At 42.2% G+C, this 24,025-nt stretch overlaps 1 protein-coding gene across 3 annotated transcripts in view; it reads left to right on the top strand.

Annotated features, from left to right (window-relative positions):
• The window catches only part of LOC145350924 (serine/threonine-protein kinase VRK1-like), a 103,018-nt gene that overhangs the window by 33,440 nt on the left and 45,553 nt on the right, over positions 1–24,025 (top strand). The gene's annotated exons all lie outside the window — the stretch shown is intronic.

Below are 24,025 nucleotides of genomic sequence, written 5' to 3'. Positions count from 1 at the left end.
AAGCTACTGAAGCACTCACTAAAATAGATACGCCAATTACAGTGGCAATAGGAAGCTATGCAAGTGCATACAGGGATAAAGGAGAAGCTTTTAGAGGAACACAGTGATTGCAGGGAACTTGGAAGTTCAGATACGGGGCTCTTTTAATAGTTTTGGTGAGGGAAGGTTGCAGTTATTGAAATCACAAGGGGATATGATATGATCTATCTCTTTTGTTGAGAGAGGGCAGGAAGTAATTTTAGAGAGAGCAGTGGGGCCAGGACTCTAAGGCTGTGACAACTAGATCCCTGCTGCCTCTAAGGGAGCCTTTGCACAAGCCTTTATTCTGTACTTGCAGCTGTGTGCTATCACAAATAATCATTTTAAGATCAGCAACAATATGGATGCAGTATTGTGCTTAGGGCTAATGTTGTGTGGCACTTCTTTATAAATTATGGTGTCAGTCCTGAATGTAACCAATGTGTAGGTGAGTGTTGGCACTTTTATGATGCAATTTCCTAATTCAGATACTGTGACCCAGGACATTTCAATGTGGGAACTAAAAGAGAAAATGTTGGAAAATCTAGCAGGCCTGTCAGCATCTGTAAGGAGAGAAAAGAGCTGACATTTTGAGTCCAGATAACCTTTTGTCAAAGCTGAAAGGCATAGAAAGTGGGAGATGTTTATATTCTAGAGTGGTGGAATGAAAGATCAGTCATAGCCAAAAAAAACAAGAGGATGTGCTGGAAGCAGGCACATTAACAACACTGAAGAGGCATCTGGATGGGTACATGAATAGGAGCAAATAGAGGGATATGGTTCAAATAAGGGCAGAAGGCTTTTTTAGTTAGGGAATCATGACCGGCACAGGCTTGGAGGGTTGAAGGGCTTATTCCTGTGCTGTACTTTTCATTGCTCTTTGTTCTGCTTTGCTGCAGAAGATCATTTCTTCACAGCCACAGTTGACTACTCCACGGACATTTTCTCTTTGCTGTTAGTGGCATGTTCTCACCTACAGAAATTCTCCTGTGCAACATCAACAAACATAATTCATCAAAGCCACATCTCAGCTGTTTGCAAACGTTCTGCAACAGTAAATTTCATTGAAAACATTGTGTGCATGTTAATGCTTCCACTTCCCCTGCTGTGTGAAGTGTAAATTCTTAAATGCAATTCAGTGCAACTCCTTGGAGCTATTGTAGTCGTTGTTTAAGAACATAAGAACATAAGAAATAGGAGCAGGAGTAGGCCATCTGGCCCTTCGAGCCTGCCCCGCCATTCAATAAGATCATGGCTGATCTGTCGTGGCTCAGTTCCACTTTCCCGCCCTCTCCCCATAACCCTTAATCCCCTCTCTTATCAAAAACCCATCAACCCGCTTCTTAAAAATATTTAGCGAGGCAGCCTCCACCACTTCAACGGGCAGAGAATTCCAGAGATTCACCACCCTTTGAGTGAAGAAGTTCCTCCTCAACTCCGTTCTGAACCGCCCCCCCTTTATCTTGAGGCTGTGCCCCCTAGTCCTACTGTCTTTTTTGAGCGGGAAGAGTCTTTCCACCTCTATCCTATCCATCCCATTCATCATCTTATACGTCTCAATGAGATCTCCCCTCATTCTTCTAAACTCTAACGAGTACAAGCCTAGTTTATTCAGCCTCTCCTCATAGCTCAACCCCCTCAACTCCGGTATCAGCCTAGTAAACCTCCTCTGCACTCCCTCCAAGGCCAAAATATCCTTTAGGTACCCTGAGATGGATGTTGCCCTAATCTCACCATAGCTAAGTCCTGAAATGGATCTGCTACAGGTTATAGTACTTTTTTGCACTACTGCCTTGTTTCTGCCACATGCAGGCAATGGCCTGAGCTAGCAGGTAGGTCAGAATGTGTTGCTATCCTGCAAGGCAGCCCTGTAACTTAATCTCATTGCTGACATGCCACATGTATCAAGCATCTTCAGGAAAGATAGAACCAAAGTGGGATAACTGACTCTTAACAGCTGCAATTATTTGCTAACTCTAAGAGATAATTCTCTCCAATTCAGCACACCAAGGAACAGCCTTAATGACGTGGCTTTATGCAATATATTTCATGACCCTTAGTACTTCCCAAAGAGCTTTAGATCTAATTAAGTAATTTTGAATTATAGTCACTGCGTGATGTAGAACATTTTCAGGGACTACCATAATGGAATATCCAAACCATAGTGTATTGGTGAGTGTGTGTCTCACATTGGATAAGCTATCAAATAGAGTGCCACAGAGGCCAGTGTTTTGGTCTTTCTTGTTTCTGCGCTACAGAAAATTAGGATGTCAAGACAAATTGTAAGCTTATTAACTTTGGAAGCAACACAAAAATAAGTGCATTGTAATCACAAATTGTGGCTGAAAATTTGCAGAGATATTTAGATAGGTTGAGCTGTAATTTTACCAGCCCTTGAGGGACAGACTTGGAGACAGGGGACCAGTCAAGTATTTAGGCAAGGTGAGGATTGGCATGTCTGCTGACCACTGCCATGCCACCTTGCCAGCAGCAGGGAAGTGATGGACAGCCCTTCTGTCCAGAGGTCGACTGAACCACTTAATTGTCCAATTAAGGGCCACTGCTGGCATTTTACCAGTGGTGGGGAGCTCTTTTGTCACATAGGGTTCGCCAGTTGGTCACTGTGTTGGCCTCCCTGTGGGTGTGGCTGTGGCTGTGGTGGCTCTCCTAACTGAACACTTTGTAGCCCATGAAAGGGCCTCTCAGTGACAATGGCTGCCCCTGTGGCAACATCACCATACTATCACCATCCTTTCTCCCAGAGAGCTGCCTGACTGGCCATGGTGGCCTTTGAATCTTCTTACCTCATTGCAAGGGTAGTATGTGTTGCTGCATCTTTTCCATTAGGTGCAGTCCCAGCAATGGCCATTGTTTCTGGTAGTGCTGCTGAGACTGAAGAGCTGCCTGTCCTCTGGCTAACAATGTTGAGAGGCAGGCTGTCGCTCTTTAAAGAGGCAGGAGACCCAACAATAACTAATTAGTTGCCAGAATGAGGATAAAATTAAGCCAGAGGCCAAGGTGAAATTGCCCTCAGTTGTTGGGCCCATTGACAGGACACCTGCTGCCCTGAGTTAATTTAATCCTGTTGAGTGCAGTTGGGTAAAAAAAAATTACATTCTTGTGTTGAAACCTCAGTGTCATTTTCTTTCTCTTAATGGTGGATGAGACATACACTTCCCCACCCCCTTCCTCTTTACAGGCCTCAAAATACTTTATAGGCAGGTGGGAGGCTAAAATAAAAAAAGCAGGCAGCCTGACTCCAATGCACTGACTTCTGGTTTTACTAGGTTGTTAAGTGGGCGATCAAGCTGGCCTCGAGAGCTGGATCGGTATTGAAAATGTTCTGAGACTGGGCGTGTCAATTTGATGTGAAATTTTATTTGTCATAGATGGAGGTTGGTTTTCCTGGGTCTTGAAGGGAATTACGAAGGATCAGATCCATGAGACATTTATAGCACTGATTGTGGATCAGGAAGAGCAGCAAGAGCTGCCCAGGCCCACCCGGTATCACCCCACTATGATCAGACCACCAGTGATTATCAGCCTCCTCTATGCTGATGGATTTACTTCACTTGCCTCCAATCTGTTTCAATTAAGCTTGCTGGCCATCGGACAGGAAACTTGTTGAAAAGATTTTAAATGGGTCCTCCTCCTGTCAAATTAGCAAGGTCTACAACGAACTATTGTGGACGGGTTTTGCAAATCATCCCATTTGCCCTTCTCTCTTTCCGCCTCAGGGCCTATGACCCCTAGCTTGTAATTAATTTTGTCCTTCCTGTCAGAGTGATGGAATATGATGGGCTGCAGGCAGAGTAGCTGTGCTAATGACTATGTGTACAGGTGTTAAGGCTGTTGTTGTCAAACCTGTCTAGCTGCAAGAGGGAGCAGTGGTAATGATTTCAGTGAAGTAGAGTGGTCATGGGATATATTGCGTATGGAATTATGCACATTAATGTCTTGTCAACTATATGTAAAATTCATTCCAGGACTAAGGCTCAGGGAACGGATGATGGATGTTAATTCTCTTTGAGCATATATAAATAGGAGATAGCTGGGACACTGGGTTAAGTGGAAAGAGAACTGAGAGACTGAACAAGTTGATAAACTTTCTCAATAAAGATCCAGCTTCACCAACCAGCTGGACCTTATTAACAAGGCATAGAAATATTTAGTGGTTTCACAAACATCAGGAAATTTTAGAGGTATGGAAGGAAGGGAAGAAGGAATAATCTATTCTGTCTAGCATTGTATCGCACATTATCAACAGTTCCTGATTGGAACGGGATTGTTTTCACAGCAAGCAGTACCCTACAAAGTACATCGTATTATGACAAAAAGTAGAAGTCTCTGAAAACAAATGTAGTGTGCTGCAAATCTGTAATAAAAACAGAAGATCTTGGAAAAACCCATAAGAAGATCATCTAACTGAGATATTGACCAGAATTTTACAAAGTCTCTTGGGCAATGCTCGTAAAATCCTGCCCCAGGCTGATGGAGAATTCCGTTCTGCGAGCTGCATCGTCCCCGATACCGGGGCAGGAGTGCCGGTAAAATTCCGGCCATTGACCCTATTTCTCTCCTCACAGATGCTGCCAGATTGCGGAGTAGTTCCAGCATTTTCTGTTGGTAAATCTCCATTTTTGTTATAAACTTCTTGACTCATAGCGTGAAAAAGGCACTGTGGGCGATCTTACTGGCTCATCCCACTGTTCGACCAGTGAGTGCGAAAAACTGGCTTTGCGCACAGTTCCTCGCCTCTCTCAATACCATCGACAGTGTGAAGCCGGCATGATCGTGTATGAGGCTGATTTATAAAATTTTAATTTAACTATTATCAGTCAGTTCCAGATGCGATCATTCTGGTTCACTTGCCTTAAAGGCCTTGCTGGTAAAGGCCTTCACCAGTGAGGATCATGTATGATCCCCTACCAATGGGGACTAAAGGTGATGGCGTCGTCAGTGGAAGCAGAGGCCATTGAGGCTCCCTGGGTGGTCGAGGGCAGGAGGGCAGTGCCCCTAAGGCCAAACAGCCTGGCACTGCCCACCAGGCTCTGGGCAGTGCCAAGATGTGGGACCTGGCGGGGGCAGAGACTGAAAGGGGGTCAAAGGGGAGACAGACGGGCGGAGGGGGGGGGAGGCTGTGCACTCTGCAATTGGGCATTGGCCAGTGTGGTGACTGGCTGGGGGCAGAAGAGTATTGGTGCAGCCATTAGGGGGGTAATAACAAAGGTTGAGGGTTCTGGGGGGTGAAATTGGGGGTGGGGAGTGGTCAATGTAGCGTGACAGATCTCTCAGTGTACTATGTACACTTGTACACAGAGATCAAGGCACATGCACAATAGTTTCCTCCCCCTCCCCCAAGCAGTGAGCAGCTGAATAGACTCAGCCCATTCTCCCTACTGGCTTGAATCACACTTTGCCTCATTTTTTGCATGAAATGACATAAGATCATGTCTGAGAGCTTGCCCAAAAAATGGGCTCAACTCTCTCCCGTTTTCACACTCATTTGGCACTTAGAACTGTATTAGTAAGATCATAAGATCTCCCTCAACATGTGGGGATACAGAAACTGTTGATAGCTCAGACAGGTTCAGTTAGAGATAATGAGATACATTCTGTTTTTTTCCCCTAATTTTATCATTTTTTTCTGAAATAAACAATATTAATTTAAATTGTGATATATGCTAGATGGGAATGTTAGTTCTTTTTAACATGCAGTTACTCTGAAATGAACATTTTTGATACTATAATAATTGTCTAATTTCATTTGGTAGTATGAATAGGATTTGCAATACTAAAGAAATAATGACTTTTGCATGACATACGCCTCTGATAAAATAACCTTCAATTAAAATATCTCTAAAATCCAGCTAATCATGTGTTGGCACTCTTTTAGTGTGAAGTGCTGTACAGACACTCCACACCAAAGTTATTTGACTAAAGAGTCATTTGAAAATGTGACACACAAACAGAATATAGCTTTAATAGTGCCCAATACTGCCACTTGACTAGCTCCACCAATTAACATCAATTAGCAATGAACATGAACAAACTACTCTATGCTTACTGTCATTACATATAGGAATCAATATCAGAATATGTGCTGCTCATAGCCCCACTGAATAATGGGCATTGCCCCTTCACCTCATCATTGTGCCACAATGATGGGGTACATAGGGTGGCATAATGCATTTTCAAAATGTTGGTGTTGATGAGTGCCTATGTCCATGTCTATGCCAGTATTGTGTACCAGACTCACTGGGCAGAATCTAATTCAGGTGACAGGGGTCTTGCCACTGACTGGAGAGGTACTGAGACCCCCGTGTCACTTCTGTTGGGGAAGGCCCACCTTATTAAGTGCTTAACGTGCAGACCTTATTGAAGGTTATTAGCAGACCTTCCCTGGGATTTAGGCTCCTCAGGATGTGAATCACACCCCCTTAGGCTGCCAGCTAATCAGAGGCCAGCAGCTACCCTTATAGGCAGTTTCACTGGGAGCAGTGGCAAATGTCCATAATGTGCCTATCAGAGGCCTAGAATTGCTGAGGGACGCCAGCCATTAGTGAGTCAGGTAGGAGTGGGTTGCTGGCTGGGCGAGGAAAAATGGGGGCAGAAGAAAGGGTGGGAGTGTGGCTTTGAGCAAATTATCCTTTCTTGATGACTGGGATCCTTGATCTGACTGAGATACCCTCTTCTCCCCAGAAGCCCATTTCAGCCTTCTTGCTGAGGTGACTTCCTATTCCCAGGAATGAGGGATGAGGAGCTTAAGTGGGCATTAATTACCCACTTAAAAGCCTCAATAAGCATCTGGATGAGAAGGGAATTTACGGGGGACTTTAAGTTCTGCACTCAAAAGACATGGTGATGTTGGGAAAGTATCAGAAAAGGCTCCTAAGAGCAATCCAATCCATGTACAAATGCAACAGAACCTGGAAAATATCCAGGCTTGGGCAAGTAACTTTCAAACCACACAAGTGCTAGGAAATGATCATCTACAAAAGGAGAGAATTTACTCATCACCCCTTGACATTCAGTGGCATTACCCCCACTAATTCCCCATTATCAACATCCTGAGGATTTCCATGGACCAGAAACTTAACTCAGCCAGCCATATAACTACTGCGGCTACAAGAACAGGTCAAAGGTTAGGAATCCTATGTAAGTAACTCATCCCCTCACTCCCCAAGATCTGACCACAATCTATAAGGCACAAGTCAGGATTGTGAAGGAATACTGTCCTCTGCCTGGGTGAGTGCAGTTCTAACAACATTCAAGAATTTTGACACCACCCAGGACAAAGCAGCCAACTTCACTGGCACCCCATCCACAAACATTCACTTTATCTACCATCGATGCACAGTGGCAGCCGTGTATACCATCTAAAAGATACACTGCCAAAACTCATCAGGACTTTTCGGACAGCCCCTTTCAAACACACAACTAGTACCATTTGGAAAGACAAGGACAGCAGATCCATGGGAACACCACCACCTGCAGGTTCCCCTCCAATTCACTCACCATCCTGACTTGGAAACGTTCTTTCATTGTACTTGGTCAAAATCCTGGAACTCCTTCCCTAACAGCACTGTGGGTATATCTACATCACATGGACTGGAGCAGTTCAAGAAAGCAGCTCAGCACCACTTTTTCAAGAGTTATTTGGGATGGGGCAATATATTCTATCCTAGCCAGTGGTATCTATATCCTATGAATTTTTTTTTTACATAAGTCACAGAATTGCCTTTTTGGCTCTTTTTCAAAATGTCTTTGTCATTGTTCTGTTTGTTTCAATTGATTTTTATTACATCTTTTCTAAATATACAACATTTATGATGCTCATAGATAATCAAAGCTGTAGCCCTTTGTCAGGAACGGTCTTTGTTTGTAGCTTGTCCATTAACTTGGATGTCCCTTTAGCTAATCTTCGATTTACAGAGGTAAATAAATGATTAGCTAAAGGCCAAAGGTAGGGGAGTCTAAAGCTACATGGCATAGATTTAAGGTGAGAGGGGAGAGATACAGAAGTGCCCAGAGGTGCAATTTCTTCACACACAGGGTGGTGAGTGTCTGGAACAAGTTGCCAAAGGTAGTAGTTGAGTCGGGTACAATTTTGTCTTTTAAAAAGCATTTAGAGAATTACATGGATAAGATGGGTATAGAGGGATATGGGCCAAATGCTGGCAATTGGGATTAGCTAAGGGATTTAAAAAAAGACGGCATGGGTAAGTTGGACCAAAGGGCCTGTCTCCATGCTGGAAATCTCTATGACTTTATAGGTTGTGACAATATAGGAGGATCAGAAGCAGAATGGAATACAGGTGCATCTCAGACCATCTTCTGATTTTCATAAACAGTCTGAGGAAATTATTAGAATTATGGCCCAAGAACCTACGTGTAGCGATCACTATTCTTCAAAGTGGCCTGTACTTTCATGGGGGTGTGGACCTTCTAAAATGATGGGCAGACCTCAACTCTGGAAGTCCCACCCCAGTAGGCCTGGTCTGATAGACCTTTATTTTGCTGGATGGGGATGATGGGATTTTAACTCTCACATGGACCTTAACCTACTGTATGGCAGTTACAAATCTTTAGCTAAGTCATAAATGTTCATGAAAGGTGGATGGTTCATTCTCCAATGGGATGCCCATTATGGGAAGCTCATTGATTAGCAGAACAGTGTTTTCCTATTCTTTTAAGAAGGTTCACAACACCTAACTAGCCCTTTTGAACAGTGTTGAGAATTGTAAGGCCATCATTACTGCAAAAGTGGATCAAATACCTGCAGTCTACCTAGCAGCATGACACAACCCCATAAGCAGCTACAGACAGAGAGGTGAGAGGCCCAGCTGCAGTGTCTCTGCTAATGCTCTGACTATGGCCATTGAAGGTGTAATTTCCATTACGCAGGGCCTTTCAAGAAATTATTTGGTGTGCAGGAAAATTTATCTGGCGTAAAATTGAATAGTCCCCCACATTGCCCACCCAAACAACCAAAATAGCTGACACCCTCAAGGAGCATGGTGGATGGAGCAACCTGGATCAGACAAAGGTCTTTTTGAGGGATGCTGCATCCATCCCATATAGTTGGGGTTTAGAAGCAGTGGCGGGTAACAGGCAGAACCAGACAGCCAGTACTTTGTGCGACATGCTGCCAATAGCTGTGCAAGGCCACCAAAAGATCCAGCATTAGTCGATTCTGAGGACTAGAAGTTCAACTCTGTGGTACCCAGATATTTGGTGCTGCAGTAGCCATTTTTTGTCCAACTTGGAATCGTAGAATGCCTACAAGTGCAGAAAGACGTCATTCAGCCTATCGAGTCTGCACTAACAACAATCTCACCCAGCCCTAATCCTGTAGTCCCATATATTTACCCTGCTAATCCCCCTGACAATAGAGTCAGTTTAGCATTACCAGTCAACCTAACTGCACATCTTTGAACTATGCAACGAAACTAAAGCACCTGGCGGAAACCCACACAGGCACTGGGAGAATGTGCAAGCTCCACACGGACAGTGACCTGAGGCCGGAATTGAACCTGGGTCCCTGGCACTTTGAAGCAGCAGTGCTAACCACTGTGCTACAGTGCCACCCCTTGCCAAACATCTACAATTTTGATGTGGAATGTCCTGAATGACTTTTTTGTAAAGGGTAAATTAAAAACATGTTTCACCCAGATGGGCATTAGGCAATTAGCATCTGCAAATAAAGAGTCTGAGACCAGCTTCTACTCCAAGACCTCAGTTACAAATCTGACCTCCAGACTTCCCTGATCACATTCCGATCCTCTCCGTTCCTCATTAATACAGCATTGTGCCTCAAGTTTCTTTCCTGAACTACTTATTCAGTTACCTAAACATTGACATATGAACTCATTTGGGCTCCTATGACTGCACCTTCTGCGTGATGTTGAGGTCTGAGATCTTTGGAAATCCTGCTTTGAGCATGGGCAGTTTATGCTCTTGTGGCTGAAGTTTCCAAAAATGGACACAGTCAAATTTCTAAGTCTGAGTCGCCTCTGTCTCATCAGGTTCCCTTGATCATCAGCAGCCTGCAGTCATACTGCTGTCCCCATTAGACTAGAAATAGCACACCACACTATTAACATGGGTAGGCACTGGTATTTGGAACATTAATTGCACACACTGAATTCATTGTTTGGAAGTTAACTGGTTGCATATGATTTGTATGAGGGCCTGAGCATTTTCTTTATTTAACAAAGGCTAAGTTAGAGTGACAGCAGAAAGAAGGCTGGGAATGCACGGTAGTTGTGGTACAGCATATAATGCAAAGTACATTATTCATTTGCCCATTGTGCACATTTGTACGTTGAGCTGATTAAGTAGTTAAATGACCTCTTAATTAGTCAGTAACACAACTCGACGTGGACACAATGGGTCGAATGGCCTCCTTCTGTGCTGTAACTGTGTTTCAATGATCTCCAATAGTTTCTTCTCCAATGTTCTCTTTTGCCTATGCTTGTTTCCTATGTGATATCTCTTTGGTGGATAATAAAATTACAACTCACAGAAGTGATCTTCAAGATTTTGAACATGAAACTCCATCTTCCTCCCACCCATAGTTGAAACGATGGAATATCTGTTTGAGCAGACTGATGATATTTTCCATCAGAATCTTGGTTGAAGAACAAGATTAATCGTATTTCTGTTCACTGGTTGTTGATTTCTAATGGAGTGATTGAGCAAGACCAGAGGGGATTGTTCTTAACTTGAACAACTTTTTTTTTTAACCTGTAATCACTTCCTCCAAATAAAAGGTGTTGCTGTGGGAATCTGTATAGATTCTAGCTGTTCCTGTCCATTTGAAGAAAATGTGGAACCTTCCTTGTTCCATTCCTATTTGGGCTTCTTTCCTCCTCTCTTTTCTCTGGTATATTGTTGAACGTATTGATCCATAATCAGCTGTCATCCTAAACCTGAATGTTAGATCAACTTTGTTTCTAACCACTTGCCCCCAACCCATTTCTGGCTTTTCCCTTTCCTTCCTTAACATTTTTATCTTTGTTTCTGTTCTCCAATTTTTTTTTTACAAGTCCATCAGCTCCAACAGCTACTTGATTCTACCTACACCCACCCCTCTTTCTGTATGAACTCCCTTCTATTCTCCCAGTTTACCCATCTCTATCACATCTCTTCCAAGAGTGCCATCTTCCACTGTAGTGCTTCTGAAATGTCTTCCTTTTGGCACAACTGAAGACTCCCTTTCCACTATTGTCGACAGTGCCCTCATCTATTTCTGCCCCATTTCCTGGATTCAGCCTTCCATCCCACTAGCCTGAGCATTAAGGAAATTAACCTTAGCCATTTTTACTATCTGCATAAGGCAACTTGGTTGCTGTTCTAACGAGGCTGTTTCCTTTGTGGTCACAGGAAAAAAACTGTGTCTTTCTGCTACAAACCAAGCTCCTCCCACTTTTAGTACCACATGCCTCTATGACCCTGTCTACGTAACTTACCTTTCATTACTTTAATCAAAAAACTTGCTAGGGGTCCTTTCTTATTTATAAATGAAACACAATTAGCTCTATTCGAAGTAAACACTACAGGGCTAAATTTAGTAATTATCCTGTTTTCCAGCATCTGCTGCATATCCACCAGATATACCGACTGCTTTGAAGGGGAAAAAAAAACACAACTTTAAACACTCTGTAGAAACATATAAAAATCACAGGGGATATACTTTGGCAAGGGTGGCATGCCAACATTTTACTGCCTCCAAATCCCATCTCTAAGGTGCCAGGAAAATTCAGCCCATAACAGTTATAGATATCCTCTGATTTACCTAAATCATTGTGGTTAGTCCAAGGGCTGGGAAACCTTTCAGCCAGAAGTCCAAAACTGGGTGTACAAACTGTATAGAAAGGCTGTTAAGTGCAAATAATTAAAATAAAGATAAATGTTGGAACTAATAAACATGAAACCTTTACTATTATGATAATTATCCCATTATAATGAAGCATTACAGTAATTAAAACAATAACCCCCAATTGTTCACATTCTCTTGGCTTAATGTGAATAAAACCTCACTTTACAGTGGCTTTAGAGGGCAGTGTCGTTCCTGTTGTGGAAACCTGCAATAAGGTGATGTGGTGCTGGTCACTTAACTGAGTCTACAAATCTGCTTTCCTCTGCTTCTTTTGCCAATTACCTCAAATCCATGTCTTGAGGATACTGATACTTCAGCCAGGAGAACAATCCTGACCCCTCTCATCTCCTCATTTAACTGAAGTTCCTCATCCCTGTGGATATAGGAATTTATAGTGTAAAAAGTTGATATGGATGCAAATTTTTTTTTAAATAGATTACAAACATATAGCTGTTCTAGTGAGTAAGTGCATTTTTCAGTGTGTTACAACACCAGTGCAGACCTGAGGGTCCCAAGTTCACTGGTCAGTGTTGCCAGTTAACTGATCTAAACCCAGAGCAGTTACAGCTGTACTCAGCGTGATTATAGGGAGAGCAAAGAAAAAGTTATCGGCTACACCGATCGGCAGTGTGCATTAGTTCTAGATAGGACAGTGTTTGGCTGCAGTGCCAAACAGCCTGCCGACATTCAGTGTACCTGCCTGGTTATGATGAATGGTCGCTTGGAAAGGATACTGAAGGACTGCCAGCAGCCAATGAACCAGACCTCAGCAAGGATCAGCGTCACCAGGGGAGAAAGTGAGAAAAATGGGAAAATAAAACTATAGAAAAGTTGACTTGACTTTTCAAAAAGAGCTTTAAAACCAAGTGAAAGATTAAGCTGAAGTTTTGAAATTTCAGTATATATACTTGGAAAAACAAAATGCAAATTGAAACTACAGTTTCCTTGTAACGCACACTTACCTTGTCTCATACAATCTGACACAAACAAACAAACAAACAAACACACACACACTGTAGCTTGCCTAGGTCTGGCTAAGATCTATAGGAGTGCCTTCTTAAGCAAGGACAGTATAGTACGGAACACTTCAGATGCAGATGTATTTTGTTGCTGCTTGTTGGGAAGTCCTTGGGGGATCATAAAGACACTAAAATCCCTAAAGAAATTCTCATGCTGAGCTGGTTCTTGCTACAAGTAAAATAACAGCTGGGAACAAGCATGCAATGTTTAAGTTTAATACTTTTAAAGTTTCTTTGTACTAATAAAGGAGGTCCAGTCCTAAGTAACTGTTAGTTTGAAACATCACTGTTCGATACCTGTGTTCAGTTTTGTTTGAAGTCAGTTGTTTTGCAAATGGGAATAAATTACTCATAATATTTATCCCAAAAGCATTTGTTATACCTGTGTTCTTAATTAAACCTTCAAAATGTGAACTCCTCCCCTCGTCATCCCTCCCTGAGATTCAGTAGGTAGCAGAGTTATACAGACAAAGATTCATGCAATCTGGCACTCCTGACCTGACATTCCTGAAGAAGAACCTTTATAGGCTGCCGGAATTCAAGAAGGTGGCTCACCATCACCTTCGTGGGACAATTAAGAAATGCTGACTTTGCTAACAATGCCAACATCCCATGAAGGAATAAACAAGAACCAGCATCACCATTTGAAAAAGTACGGGAAAAAGTACAACAGTGGAAAATTGAGCTCTGAAAAACAATGGAACCAATACAATGCAAGTGAAGAGAAACTCAATCCTTCCCACAAGGACATCATGAAAATGTTTATAAATGGTTTTAGGAGCATAACCGGCAAGGCCTGACTGTCAAATCGTTACACTTACTTTAAATGGTCAAGCTATCTGCAAAAGAATGATTTCTGCAATGTCACGACATTGTGAATCAGGGTGATGGTCTTGCAACCTAAAGAAAATATGAACTAATAGGAGGTCACCTCTCCTTTTGTGATGATGCAAGACACATGGGCGTTAAAGAGATGGCACCACCAATAAACGTGAGTGCAGGTAGTCATTCGAATGGGATGGGAATGTGCATTTCCTGACATTCCTGCCTCATTTGTTCCCTTGCCAACAGGACATTTATTGCAGGGTACCCATAGAAATTGTCCACATGACCTTTTAACCCCTCTGTCCACATGGTAGGGAATCATGGGAGGGCAGAGAGGCATTTGGCAGACAAATGGTTCTTTCAACAATTTTTGGGGATATTTGGCCAGGGATTAGCTGCAGACTTTCTAGTTGCTGCTTCTTGTATCAAGCAAGAAGTTCCTGATTACAGCAATCAGCCAGACTTTACTTCCCTCACCTCCTGGGCATAGGATTAAACCAGGGCACAACTGGACCATTCAAATAACCTCAAACACCAAATTCAAGGCTATGGAGATCTGGTAAACCTGCCCAGCTCAGATTCAATGGGCCCAAGAAAATCAGCTACAAAAAATTTGATAAATTCAAAGCACAAGAAGGTGGGTAGAAAAATATGAGGTGATTGAAATCAAAAGTTGTAAAATTTTTATTATTGTTCAAAATTTATATTTGACAAGTTTGGAAAAAATTCTGCGATTGTGAGGGGCTGACTTTGTGACTATTATGTATTTAGGAAATATTTTAAACAGACTTTTCTGTTTTCTTTAAGCTTTTAATTGGTGCCAATGCCTTGCCTACTTAGACATTATTGTATTTGAACCTTCACGTGACTATTTGCTTCTTACTTGCCCACAGTACATTATCCTAATCACGACCCACACTGCATTATGGTCATGTGCTCCGATTAGGTGCAATAATCCTTTTTTTTAGCTCATTGTGGCTAACTCAGAAGATTAGATCACTCAGCAGGGATAGGAGATTGAACCTCGGATTTTCCTGTTCTGTACACCTCTGCTACCAGCTAGACAAACTCTCTGAATTGTAAAGGAGTTTTTTATTTCAAGTTTTAATTAACAATGTAGGTATAACAAATGACTTGGTGCAGGAAATATTGCGTCAGTTTATTCTTGTGGACTAAACAGATCATTTTTACAAAAGTATAGAACAACTGAGCTTCAAAGTAACAGTTACTTACAACAGCATTCCCTGAACCGTTAAAAATAAACTTTTAAGAATATTAAATGTAAAGTGCTGTGATTTACGCATTGTGGTTTGGTTTAAGTACTGACAACGATTTTACGAGGTTACATTTATTATAGTTGCACCTGCACTCAGAACAGAGAGAAAATTCAAATACAAAGAGTCTAAGTGCAGATTGAGTTTGATAAACAACATGGAGTTTATTATAAAGAAGAAACATATAACTGCTTGGTAAAAGTCAATTAGGAGCTAAATGATTTACTCACTGAACAGGCACAGTTCTATGCCTTTGGATCAGGGAGAAATATTAGGAAGCTGGGCAAAGTCAGGTAGCTTGCTGGCCACCCAGCTGAGAAAAGCAAATACAGCCACAGTAATCCCTACACCAATCAATAGCATGTTTATAGCCTTCCAGCATTACCTTTGCAAAGCAGAGACTATAATTGACCGAGCAGCCTATATTCAATTTTGTTCAGGCTTTACAGAGTCGACACTATGTTGAATCTTTGTTGTAATTCATATGGAAGGCTTGCAGACTATTGGCATTAAATGAACTTGAGGGAATAAAGGAGCGGGAAAGCCATATCTTGCTGACCTTTGTGGCATTTTAATAAATGTATAGTTACATTATGATCTAATTGAAACTTTGACAAGCCATTGTCAGATTTCCTAAAGAGATGTTTTTACCATTGTTGGGCTTTTTCCAGGCAGGCTCCCTGACAGTAAGTTTTTTGAATATACTTTTAACGGTTTCTTCTGCAGTTTTGAAAATGCTTTCATGTTACAGGTCTAAAACTTTACTGAATAATTTTTGGTGGACACCGTGCAATAATTGGTTAGAACAGTGTCATTTCCTAATAGGCCCAAAACAATAGGTTATAATTTTCTTCATGCTGGCTGCAAAAGTCCCAGTTGGAAAGAGGTCAAAGTATCATGCAGCAGACAGGCTTCATAATGCCTGGGCTGGCTCTTTGAAAGAGGTATCCAATTCGACCCATTCCCCTTTTCTAACTAAACCCCGACAAAAAGGAGTTCAACTATTTATCCAATTCCTTATTGAATCTATGTCCAACACCCTTTCAGGTAATGCATTCCAGATTACAACTATTTGCTGCACAAATGTAAGAATATGAGAAATAAGAGCAAGAGTAGGCCATAGAGCCTGTCAAGACTGCATCACCATTCAATAACATTGATGGCTGATGTAACCGCAATTTGAAAATCAAGCTCAGTGATATACAAGATATCTGAGATTTGAAGAGCAAGGGACCCTGAAACAAAGGCATGTGGGAAACCTTATTCAAGGTTCTTAAGGAAATATGTGAACCCCAATAATTTGAAAATATTCAGAACCAGTACCATTAAAGATTGCAAGTTTAAGTTTACAATTGCTGTTAATGCAATAATAAGTGTTTATTAAGCACCTTCAATTCACAAAAATCTTCAGGTTGCATGAAAGAAACATCAGGGAAGAGAATGAGATACTGAGCCAGAGGAGTTATTAGGTGGGGTGAACTAGCAATAAGAACTAGAAGCAGGAATGGGCAATTTAGCACCTTGCCCCAGCCTGCTTCACCATCTCATCTCCACCTTCCTCCTGCTCCCCATAACCCTTCATCCAGTTACTAATTAGAAACCTATCTATCTCCTCCTCAAATTTGTTTAGTGTTCTGGCATCCACTACACTCTGAGTAGAGAATTCCCCAGGTTCATGACCCTTTGAGTGAAGTAAGGCATTCTCATTTGTTTTAAATCTGTCACCAATCAAAGCTTAGTCAATAATGTTATTTTAAAGAGAGCCTTGAAGAAGAATAGGGTGATCGTGATGGAAAGGGTTTTTGAGAGGTCACAACTGTCAGTAGAGGGGAAGAGGTGTGGCGGAGTGGTTGGGCCCAATTGGAGTTGTGCAAGACGTCAGAGTCTGAGGGCCAGATTTTATATTGTCCACCAAAGCAGGTATTTGAGTCAGGAAAATTTATAACACAGCAGATTTATCTTGGTAAAAAATACCCTGAACTATGATTTTTTTTCACAGAGCAATGGGAGAGTGGGCAGCAGAGAGACAATAGTGGGTCTGAGATAGTTGGGTGGTTTAGTTGGCCTACCTCAGTTCTGAGGATTCATCCCAGTTGTTTAGTCCTCACCCTTCACACTCCCTCACTCCCCCAGCTCCCCATTGCCTCCATACTTACAGATGCCAACTCATGCCCCATCCACCCTCCATGGCCCCTCATACTCTCATACCCTCCATGCCACCTCACGCAACTAGTGGCCACCATGGACAAATCTCAGGACCATGTGGAGATGAAAAAAAATGAACTTCCGTCAATGTAATACAACTCTCACTGCTGACAATATCACAGCTGATACTATTCATATCCTTGGATATGTTTATCAAGCAAAATAAATCCCAGTCTGTAAAGTTTCAATTGATGAAGCATCTGCAGTCTTTCTGGGGAGAAAATTTCATTCCACCATCTTCCTGTTTTCACTTCCAGGTTGCTAATCTTTATTATAAAAGTCTATCCTTTTGTTCCCAATTCCCAAACCAGAGAAAATACTTTCCCTGCATCTACCCTATTAAAATCCTTTTTTGGTTTAAAGACCTCAATTAGATCACCTTCTAAACTCAAGGAAATATCAGCCAAGTTTATGCAATGAGTTTTGATAATTTAACCTGTTCTGAAAAGTGCGTAGTTGTTAACGATTTCTTTTATTTCTTGTCAGATTCAGGCCCACACCTACTCGATGACAATAGCAGCATGTTTGGTTACATAGCAATGTGAGTAGGTTATCTAGCCCCTTAAGCCAGTTCCATCATTTAATGAGATCATGCCTGATCTAGAGCCTAACTCCATAAACCCTCCTTTGTCCTATATGCCTCATCACACCAATTCCAAAACTGGGCCACGACCTTAGTTGGTATTGCAGAAGCAGCGAATGGGGTTGTGAGCTCCTCATCCTCCATGACTATGTCCCATACTCTTAAAACTTAGCCAACATCCAGCCCTTGCCCTGCCCGTGTCTCAGTCTCTCTCTCCACGTTGTGATCTCCACTTTATTGCAGTATTATTGAAATGAAATAGGCGAGCTGAATGAAAAGAAATTCATTCTCCCACAGTAATTCTCTCTACTGGACCTCAACGTCAGCTGCCTTCTTGAATCCATGTAAAAATATCTCCTGCAGGGCGAGAGCTGAGGTTGGGCCGAGAGCTGCTATGCCTCCTCATTGGCTGCCACTCGCAGGTTGACTTGTGTGTGTTGGGGGGAATGCAGTTGATTACAGTGGGTGGAGGGAAGATGTGGTGGGAAGAGAGTGCTTGTGTGTCTGTGCATCGATTATCATATGTAGTGAGGGGAAAGCAACTGATTACAGTGTGTGTAGGGAGAGGGAATGATTACTGTGTGACTGAGTAAGAGGGGTGTATGTGATGGCTGGAGGTGTGGGGCATTTGGGGGAGGGAGGACTGAATCCTCGCTAGAAAATTCAAAGTTTATTTGACTTGTCTCACATTAAAATCAATGATCTTTCAATGATCTTTAGGGAACCTTGGCATGATTTTGTTTTTAATCAGGAATGCTGAATGGAAATGTGTCAATAGTATCTGCTGCTTCCTAGCTAAGATCCTTAGAGCTGAAGCAGCTCACTTGAAGTAATGGACTAGTGGATACATACATGCATAACATTTTTACAAAGCAGTTCCAAAAACACCAAGTTTCATATTAAAACTAGCATCACGGAGACACAGGGATCCATTGTCGCCCTTCAGAAACACAATTTTCAAATTACGTCCGCTGCTCTTGCCAGCACCCTCAGCAATTAAATTCCAGCCAAGGAGTGGAATTTTCCCAAAATTTGTCAAGCGTGTCAGCTTCAGACTGAAAATTGGTGAGTAGCTCTCCAGACGCTCTGGATTCTTTGGCACACTGGCAACCCTCCCCCCATAAGCATTGGGCCAACCCCTGACCCCTTCCAGCATCAGGGCGACCCCCTCCCCTCCAAAGGCAACGCTGCACTCATGTCCCTCACTCCACCATACATAAGAGGAACCCCCTCAAAGGGACTCCCCAGAGACCCTACCCCTGGCAGTGCCAGTTTTTTTTTTAAACTTTATTCCAATCCAATCAAGTCAAATTAAAGCCAATTCAGAGTCCCAGTTGGGACATTCCTGATCCAAGCTGACAAGACAGGGCTCTCACTTCCTGTCTTGGGCTTGATCTACATGATTCAAGCTGATTGGAGTAGGTGTAGCTCCACCTCCAAGGCCTGATCTCATTTGCATCTTAGCCAAAAGGCCGAGATGTCGCTTTTAAAAATTGCTTCAAATGAAGCTGAAATGTAACCTAATGACTTCAACCAAGTGCAGCATGTCGCTACTACACTTTGCATTGCCAAGGGGCAGTACCAGGACACTACTCAACACTGTCCCTCACCACATGGGGGCGATGCTTATCTGGACTCCCTCTGCATGGTCACCATGACTGGCTTTTATTTTCGAACACCAATAGTGATTCTCGTCAGTGTGAGGGCATGCCAGTTGGGTAGGTGCCAATTGGGCAAAGCTAGCAATGTCAAGCCTGCTAATGATATTATAATGAATGTTAATGTATGCAAATAAGGCCCATGCCCTTTTCAATGGATGAGCAAGAACCTGAACTGAAATCTTGCTGGAACAAATCTCTATTTTGGCCTTTTGTGAGATTTTGCAGCCATTACAGGATTTGTGCTCATGGCTAGCACAGCTACAGCATGGTCATGGCATCAACAGTAGTTATAGTATAAGGGCATTGGTACTCTAAACACTGGGGACAATGTTGGAGCTCTGGCCACAACAGACATTTACAATTATTTTTCATTGCTAGCAGTATTTTCTCTAGTCCTTGAGCAACTACAAAGTGCATCATGTGACGAGTGCTGTACCTCTGGGGTTGGCAAAACTGGCAGTTACCATCTTGTCTCTCGAAAGCATATGAAGCAGCTTTGAGACACTTGTGCTTTGTATCGCCTTCACTTGCATTTAAGAATGGAGTTGTGATAGGAAGAAGCAGCAGTGAGAATCTCAAAAGACAAAACAAAAATACACAGGGAGGGATACAAAAGTAAAAATCATTTACAGCAACACCTCGAACTTGGTGTTTTGTTGGCTTGCTTCTCTCTTGAGAGTTTGTGGCAATATGTTTTAGCACTGACCTTTCATCCAGAGACCTGGTTTGAATCAAATCCAGGCTGTAAGTTCCCACTGGCCACAAGGCCCTGAAGTTAAATGACTACAGTTGTTGCTGTTGCAACTCTGTAGCAGCTTGAGGCCAGTTTCTGCTGTCACCTCAAACAAACTCAGCACAGTGGGGCTGAGATTCTTCATTTGGCCTGCCAAATATTTCTTAATCCTGTTGTTTTTTTATAACTGTTTCAAGGCAGCAATGCACTGGTGGCCTTTGTTTTAGAAAAGTTATGCATTTCAAACTTTTCTTTAAAGAAAAAGTTTAATTCAGACCCTACTTTTGATTAACTGTTTACAGTAGTCACTGGTACTTCATGCCAAATTATTTCACCTGATTTTGACCTAGCTGAGTGAGATACCCAGAAATATTTATCGCTCAGAGTCGCACTCTCCTGATGCTACCTGACCTGCTGAGTATTTCCGGTGTTTGCTACTTTATTTCAGATTTCCAGCTTTCACAGTAGGTGACCAACAATTAGTGTTTTGAATTGGAATGCTGTTGGCTGACATTACGACACCTAAATCAGTACTTTTGAAACGTAGGCATTGTCCTGCTGTGTTTCCCCAAATTGCAACAAAGTCCCATGTGATTAATGACCCAATGATCAGATTTGTGACATTAGGATAAATATTAGTCAGGACATTGGGATAGAAGTTCATGGTCTTCATGTAGTCCACCTGAACAGGCAGACAGAGCTTTGGTTTAACACATTATCCAAAAGATGGCACCTCTGACAGTGCAGCACTCTCTGAGTACTGTACTGAAGTGCCAGACTAAACTATGTGTTAGTCTTACCTCCTGACAGTGCCACCAGTGAGACAGTGTGGTTGCCATTAGTATTGTCACTAGATTATTAACCAGGGACCAAGGGTAATGATCTGGGGGTTGAATCTCGCCACAGCAGATGGGGAAAATGAAAATCCAATAAAAAGAAATCTGGAATATAAAGTTTAACGATGGCTATGAAACCACTGTTGATTGCCATAAAAACCCATCCAGTGATGTGCTTAGTGAGAGGAATCTGCCTGGTCAGTCCTACATGTGAATCCACACCCACAACAATATGGTTAACTCTAAATGCCTTCTGACTGGTCCACCAAGCCACTCAGTTCAAGGGGCAATTAGGGATGGACAATAAATGCTGCCCCAGCCAACTCTCACCTGACAAAGGAGCAGCGCTCTGAAAGCTAGTAGTGTTTGCTACCAAACAAACCTGTTGGACTTTAACCTGGTGTTGTGAAACTTCTTACTGTGCCCAGCCAACGAAGCCATATCTTATAAATGAATGAAACAAAAACATAACTTTACTATGGGCATTGACTCAAACACAATAACAATGGAGAAATTAGCAAGATAAATGATTGGGACGAGAAGTAAGAGAGAGCACACTAAATTTCATGGTGATTTTCACAACTTTTGAGTCACAGAGTTGAGACTGCTGACTGCAATTATTCTTTTCTAAGCCCATCATTCAAATATGTTGCCAATTTAGTCAATTTTTACTAAAATAGGGAAATACAAAGTGACCACAAAAATAGCTGGTGTGGAAAATGTAAAAAAGACACCAGTTTTGACAGGACCCGTCCTGAGATTAAGTTGGCAGTACGTTGTTAGAAATTCATGGACTATCTGACTTGGGAGGGATCAGTGTTGACACTGGATTCAAACAGCACTGCTATTGGTCACTACAGTGATGACACAACTTCCATATCTGCATGTTGCAGTTATCACTGAAGCTTTTGGATATGCTCCTATTAATCATTTTAGCAAAAAGTGAAAACGACTGATGAATTATCTCCGTTTACAGCTTTGTCAATAATTAGAACCCAATCCAAAAGAGTAGTTAAAGAGGACCAGTGAACAATAAGACAAAGTCTATTTTATTTTTCATTCATTCTGGGCACAGAATGGCTGGCCAGCATTTATTGCCCATCCCTAGTTGCCTTTGAACTGAGTGGTATACTAGGCCATTTCAGAGGGCAGTTAAGAGTCAACTACGTTCTGTGGGTCTGGAATCACATGTAGGCCAGACCTTTCCTTCCCTAAAGGATATCGGTGAAACAGATGGGTTTTTCCAACAATTGGTTTTATGGTCATCAGTAGATTTTTAATTCCAGATATTTTATATTGAATTCAAATTCCACCAACTGCCACAGCAGGATTCGAACCTGGGTCCCCAGAACATTAGCTGAGTTTTAGATTAATAGTCTAGTGCTAATATCACTAGACCGTTGTATATCCTTTAGTGTAGGTATTGACTCAAGCACAATTACAATGGAAAAATTAGCATGATAAATAATTGAGAAGCAAAGCAGGAGGGACAGATGTCAAAAGTCATTGTTGGTGAACTTCTTTCACCTTCCACAGCTATAGAGTCTGTAGAAGTTTAAAAATTTGCTTTTGAAACAGCATCAAACACTTGAAAAGAATGGAGAAGATTCCTACCCAATTGTGTAAGCTTTGAAGTGGTTACATTATATTAGAACACAAGGGGAGAGTTATTCAGGTTGCAGAGGCACAGAAGAATGACAGCTTGCAGGAGGTATTAACCTGACTGAGAGGGTACTTTCACAGAATAGATGCCTTGGGCATGACACAATCAGGTGTTGCTCTCTTGCGAATGGTTAATACTGAGTTATGTCTCATTAGGTCTAGCTGCTGGATTTCTGTACACTTAAGAGATTGGCTGGTACATTATGGGTAGGCAGGTAACGCTGATTCAGTTATTTTACTGTGATTTCACTGGGTGCTTTAATTTCATTACATGCACCAATATTGCGATTGTTCAATGCGTTTAGTTGTGTTGATGTAACATGTCTTCAGAGAAATAAATGGTACTCACCATTAGTTTTGTGTTTTCTCCTCCATTCACTCCAGCCTTATAAATTCCATAGACCAAGTGATAGCTCATTTGCTAAGTAAGGGGACTCCACCACAGTTCAACTCACCATTAACTTGCTCATTGATGCTTAATCTGAGTGGTGTCAGCACCTTTTCTTCCAGATCTCATTGCAGCCTTGGGTACGTGAACAAATGTTGACACAGGTTAAATTCCTGGGATGATGTGAGAGTGGCTTCCCTTGACAGGAAGACAAGATATTGGCCTGGACATGGGGGCAGGAACAGAGGTGGGCATGTACGGAGTTTCCCCCTGGTCGATGTGCTGGTTTCCCCAGTCATCATCTTGGAGGCCAGACTGAGTGATGAGCAGTTATGCCCACCCTGGAAGCAGTAGGTAGTTTGCTAAATCATTTAAAACTGTTGATCAGCAGATGACTGGAGTACTGGAAGTCAACTGGCCTTCAGACTCCCCTGCAGATGCCTGGTGGTGGCCTCCCAAGGACAGACAGAGGAACCGGTGTTCCTGGATCATGTTGAGACCTCTCGCTGATTTGTTAAAAGTGTCGAGAGGATAATTTGTAAGGGAGGTGTCTTCTCTTTGCCACACCTGCAAGAGCAGACTGTAGCTCATTTCAATGCTGGATGGCTTCCTATTATCCCATCAGCTTTGGTTGCCTTATGAGGAAAGGCTGGACAGACTAGGCTAGTATCCAATGGAGTTTGGAAGAGTAAGAGGCAACATGATTTAAATATATAAAACCCTGAGGTGATTTGATATGGTGGATCTAAGTAGAATATTTTTTCTTGTGGCTAACTTGGAAGTGGGGATCATTGTTTAAAAATAAGGAATCATCCATTTATGACCAGGATGATGCAAGGATTCTTTTCTCTGAAGCTTCTGAGTCTTTGGAATTCTCTTCCTTATAAGGTGGTTGAGGCAGAGTCTTTGAATATCTTTAAGGCAGAAGTAGATAATT

This window comes from Carcharhinus amblyrhynchos, chromosome 12, assembly GCF_965287045.1.
Source record: "Carcharhinus amblyrhynchos chromosome 12, sCarAmb.v2.hapA, whole genome shotgun sequence".
NCBI lineage: Eukaryota > Metazoa > Chordata > Chondrichthyes > Carcharhiniformes > Carcharhinidae > Carcharhinus > Carcharhinus amblyrhynchos.
The sequence above is the reverse complement of the archived record's forward strand: the minus strand, read 5'-3'. Positions and strand labels throughout refer to the sequence as shown.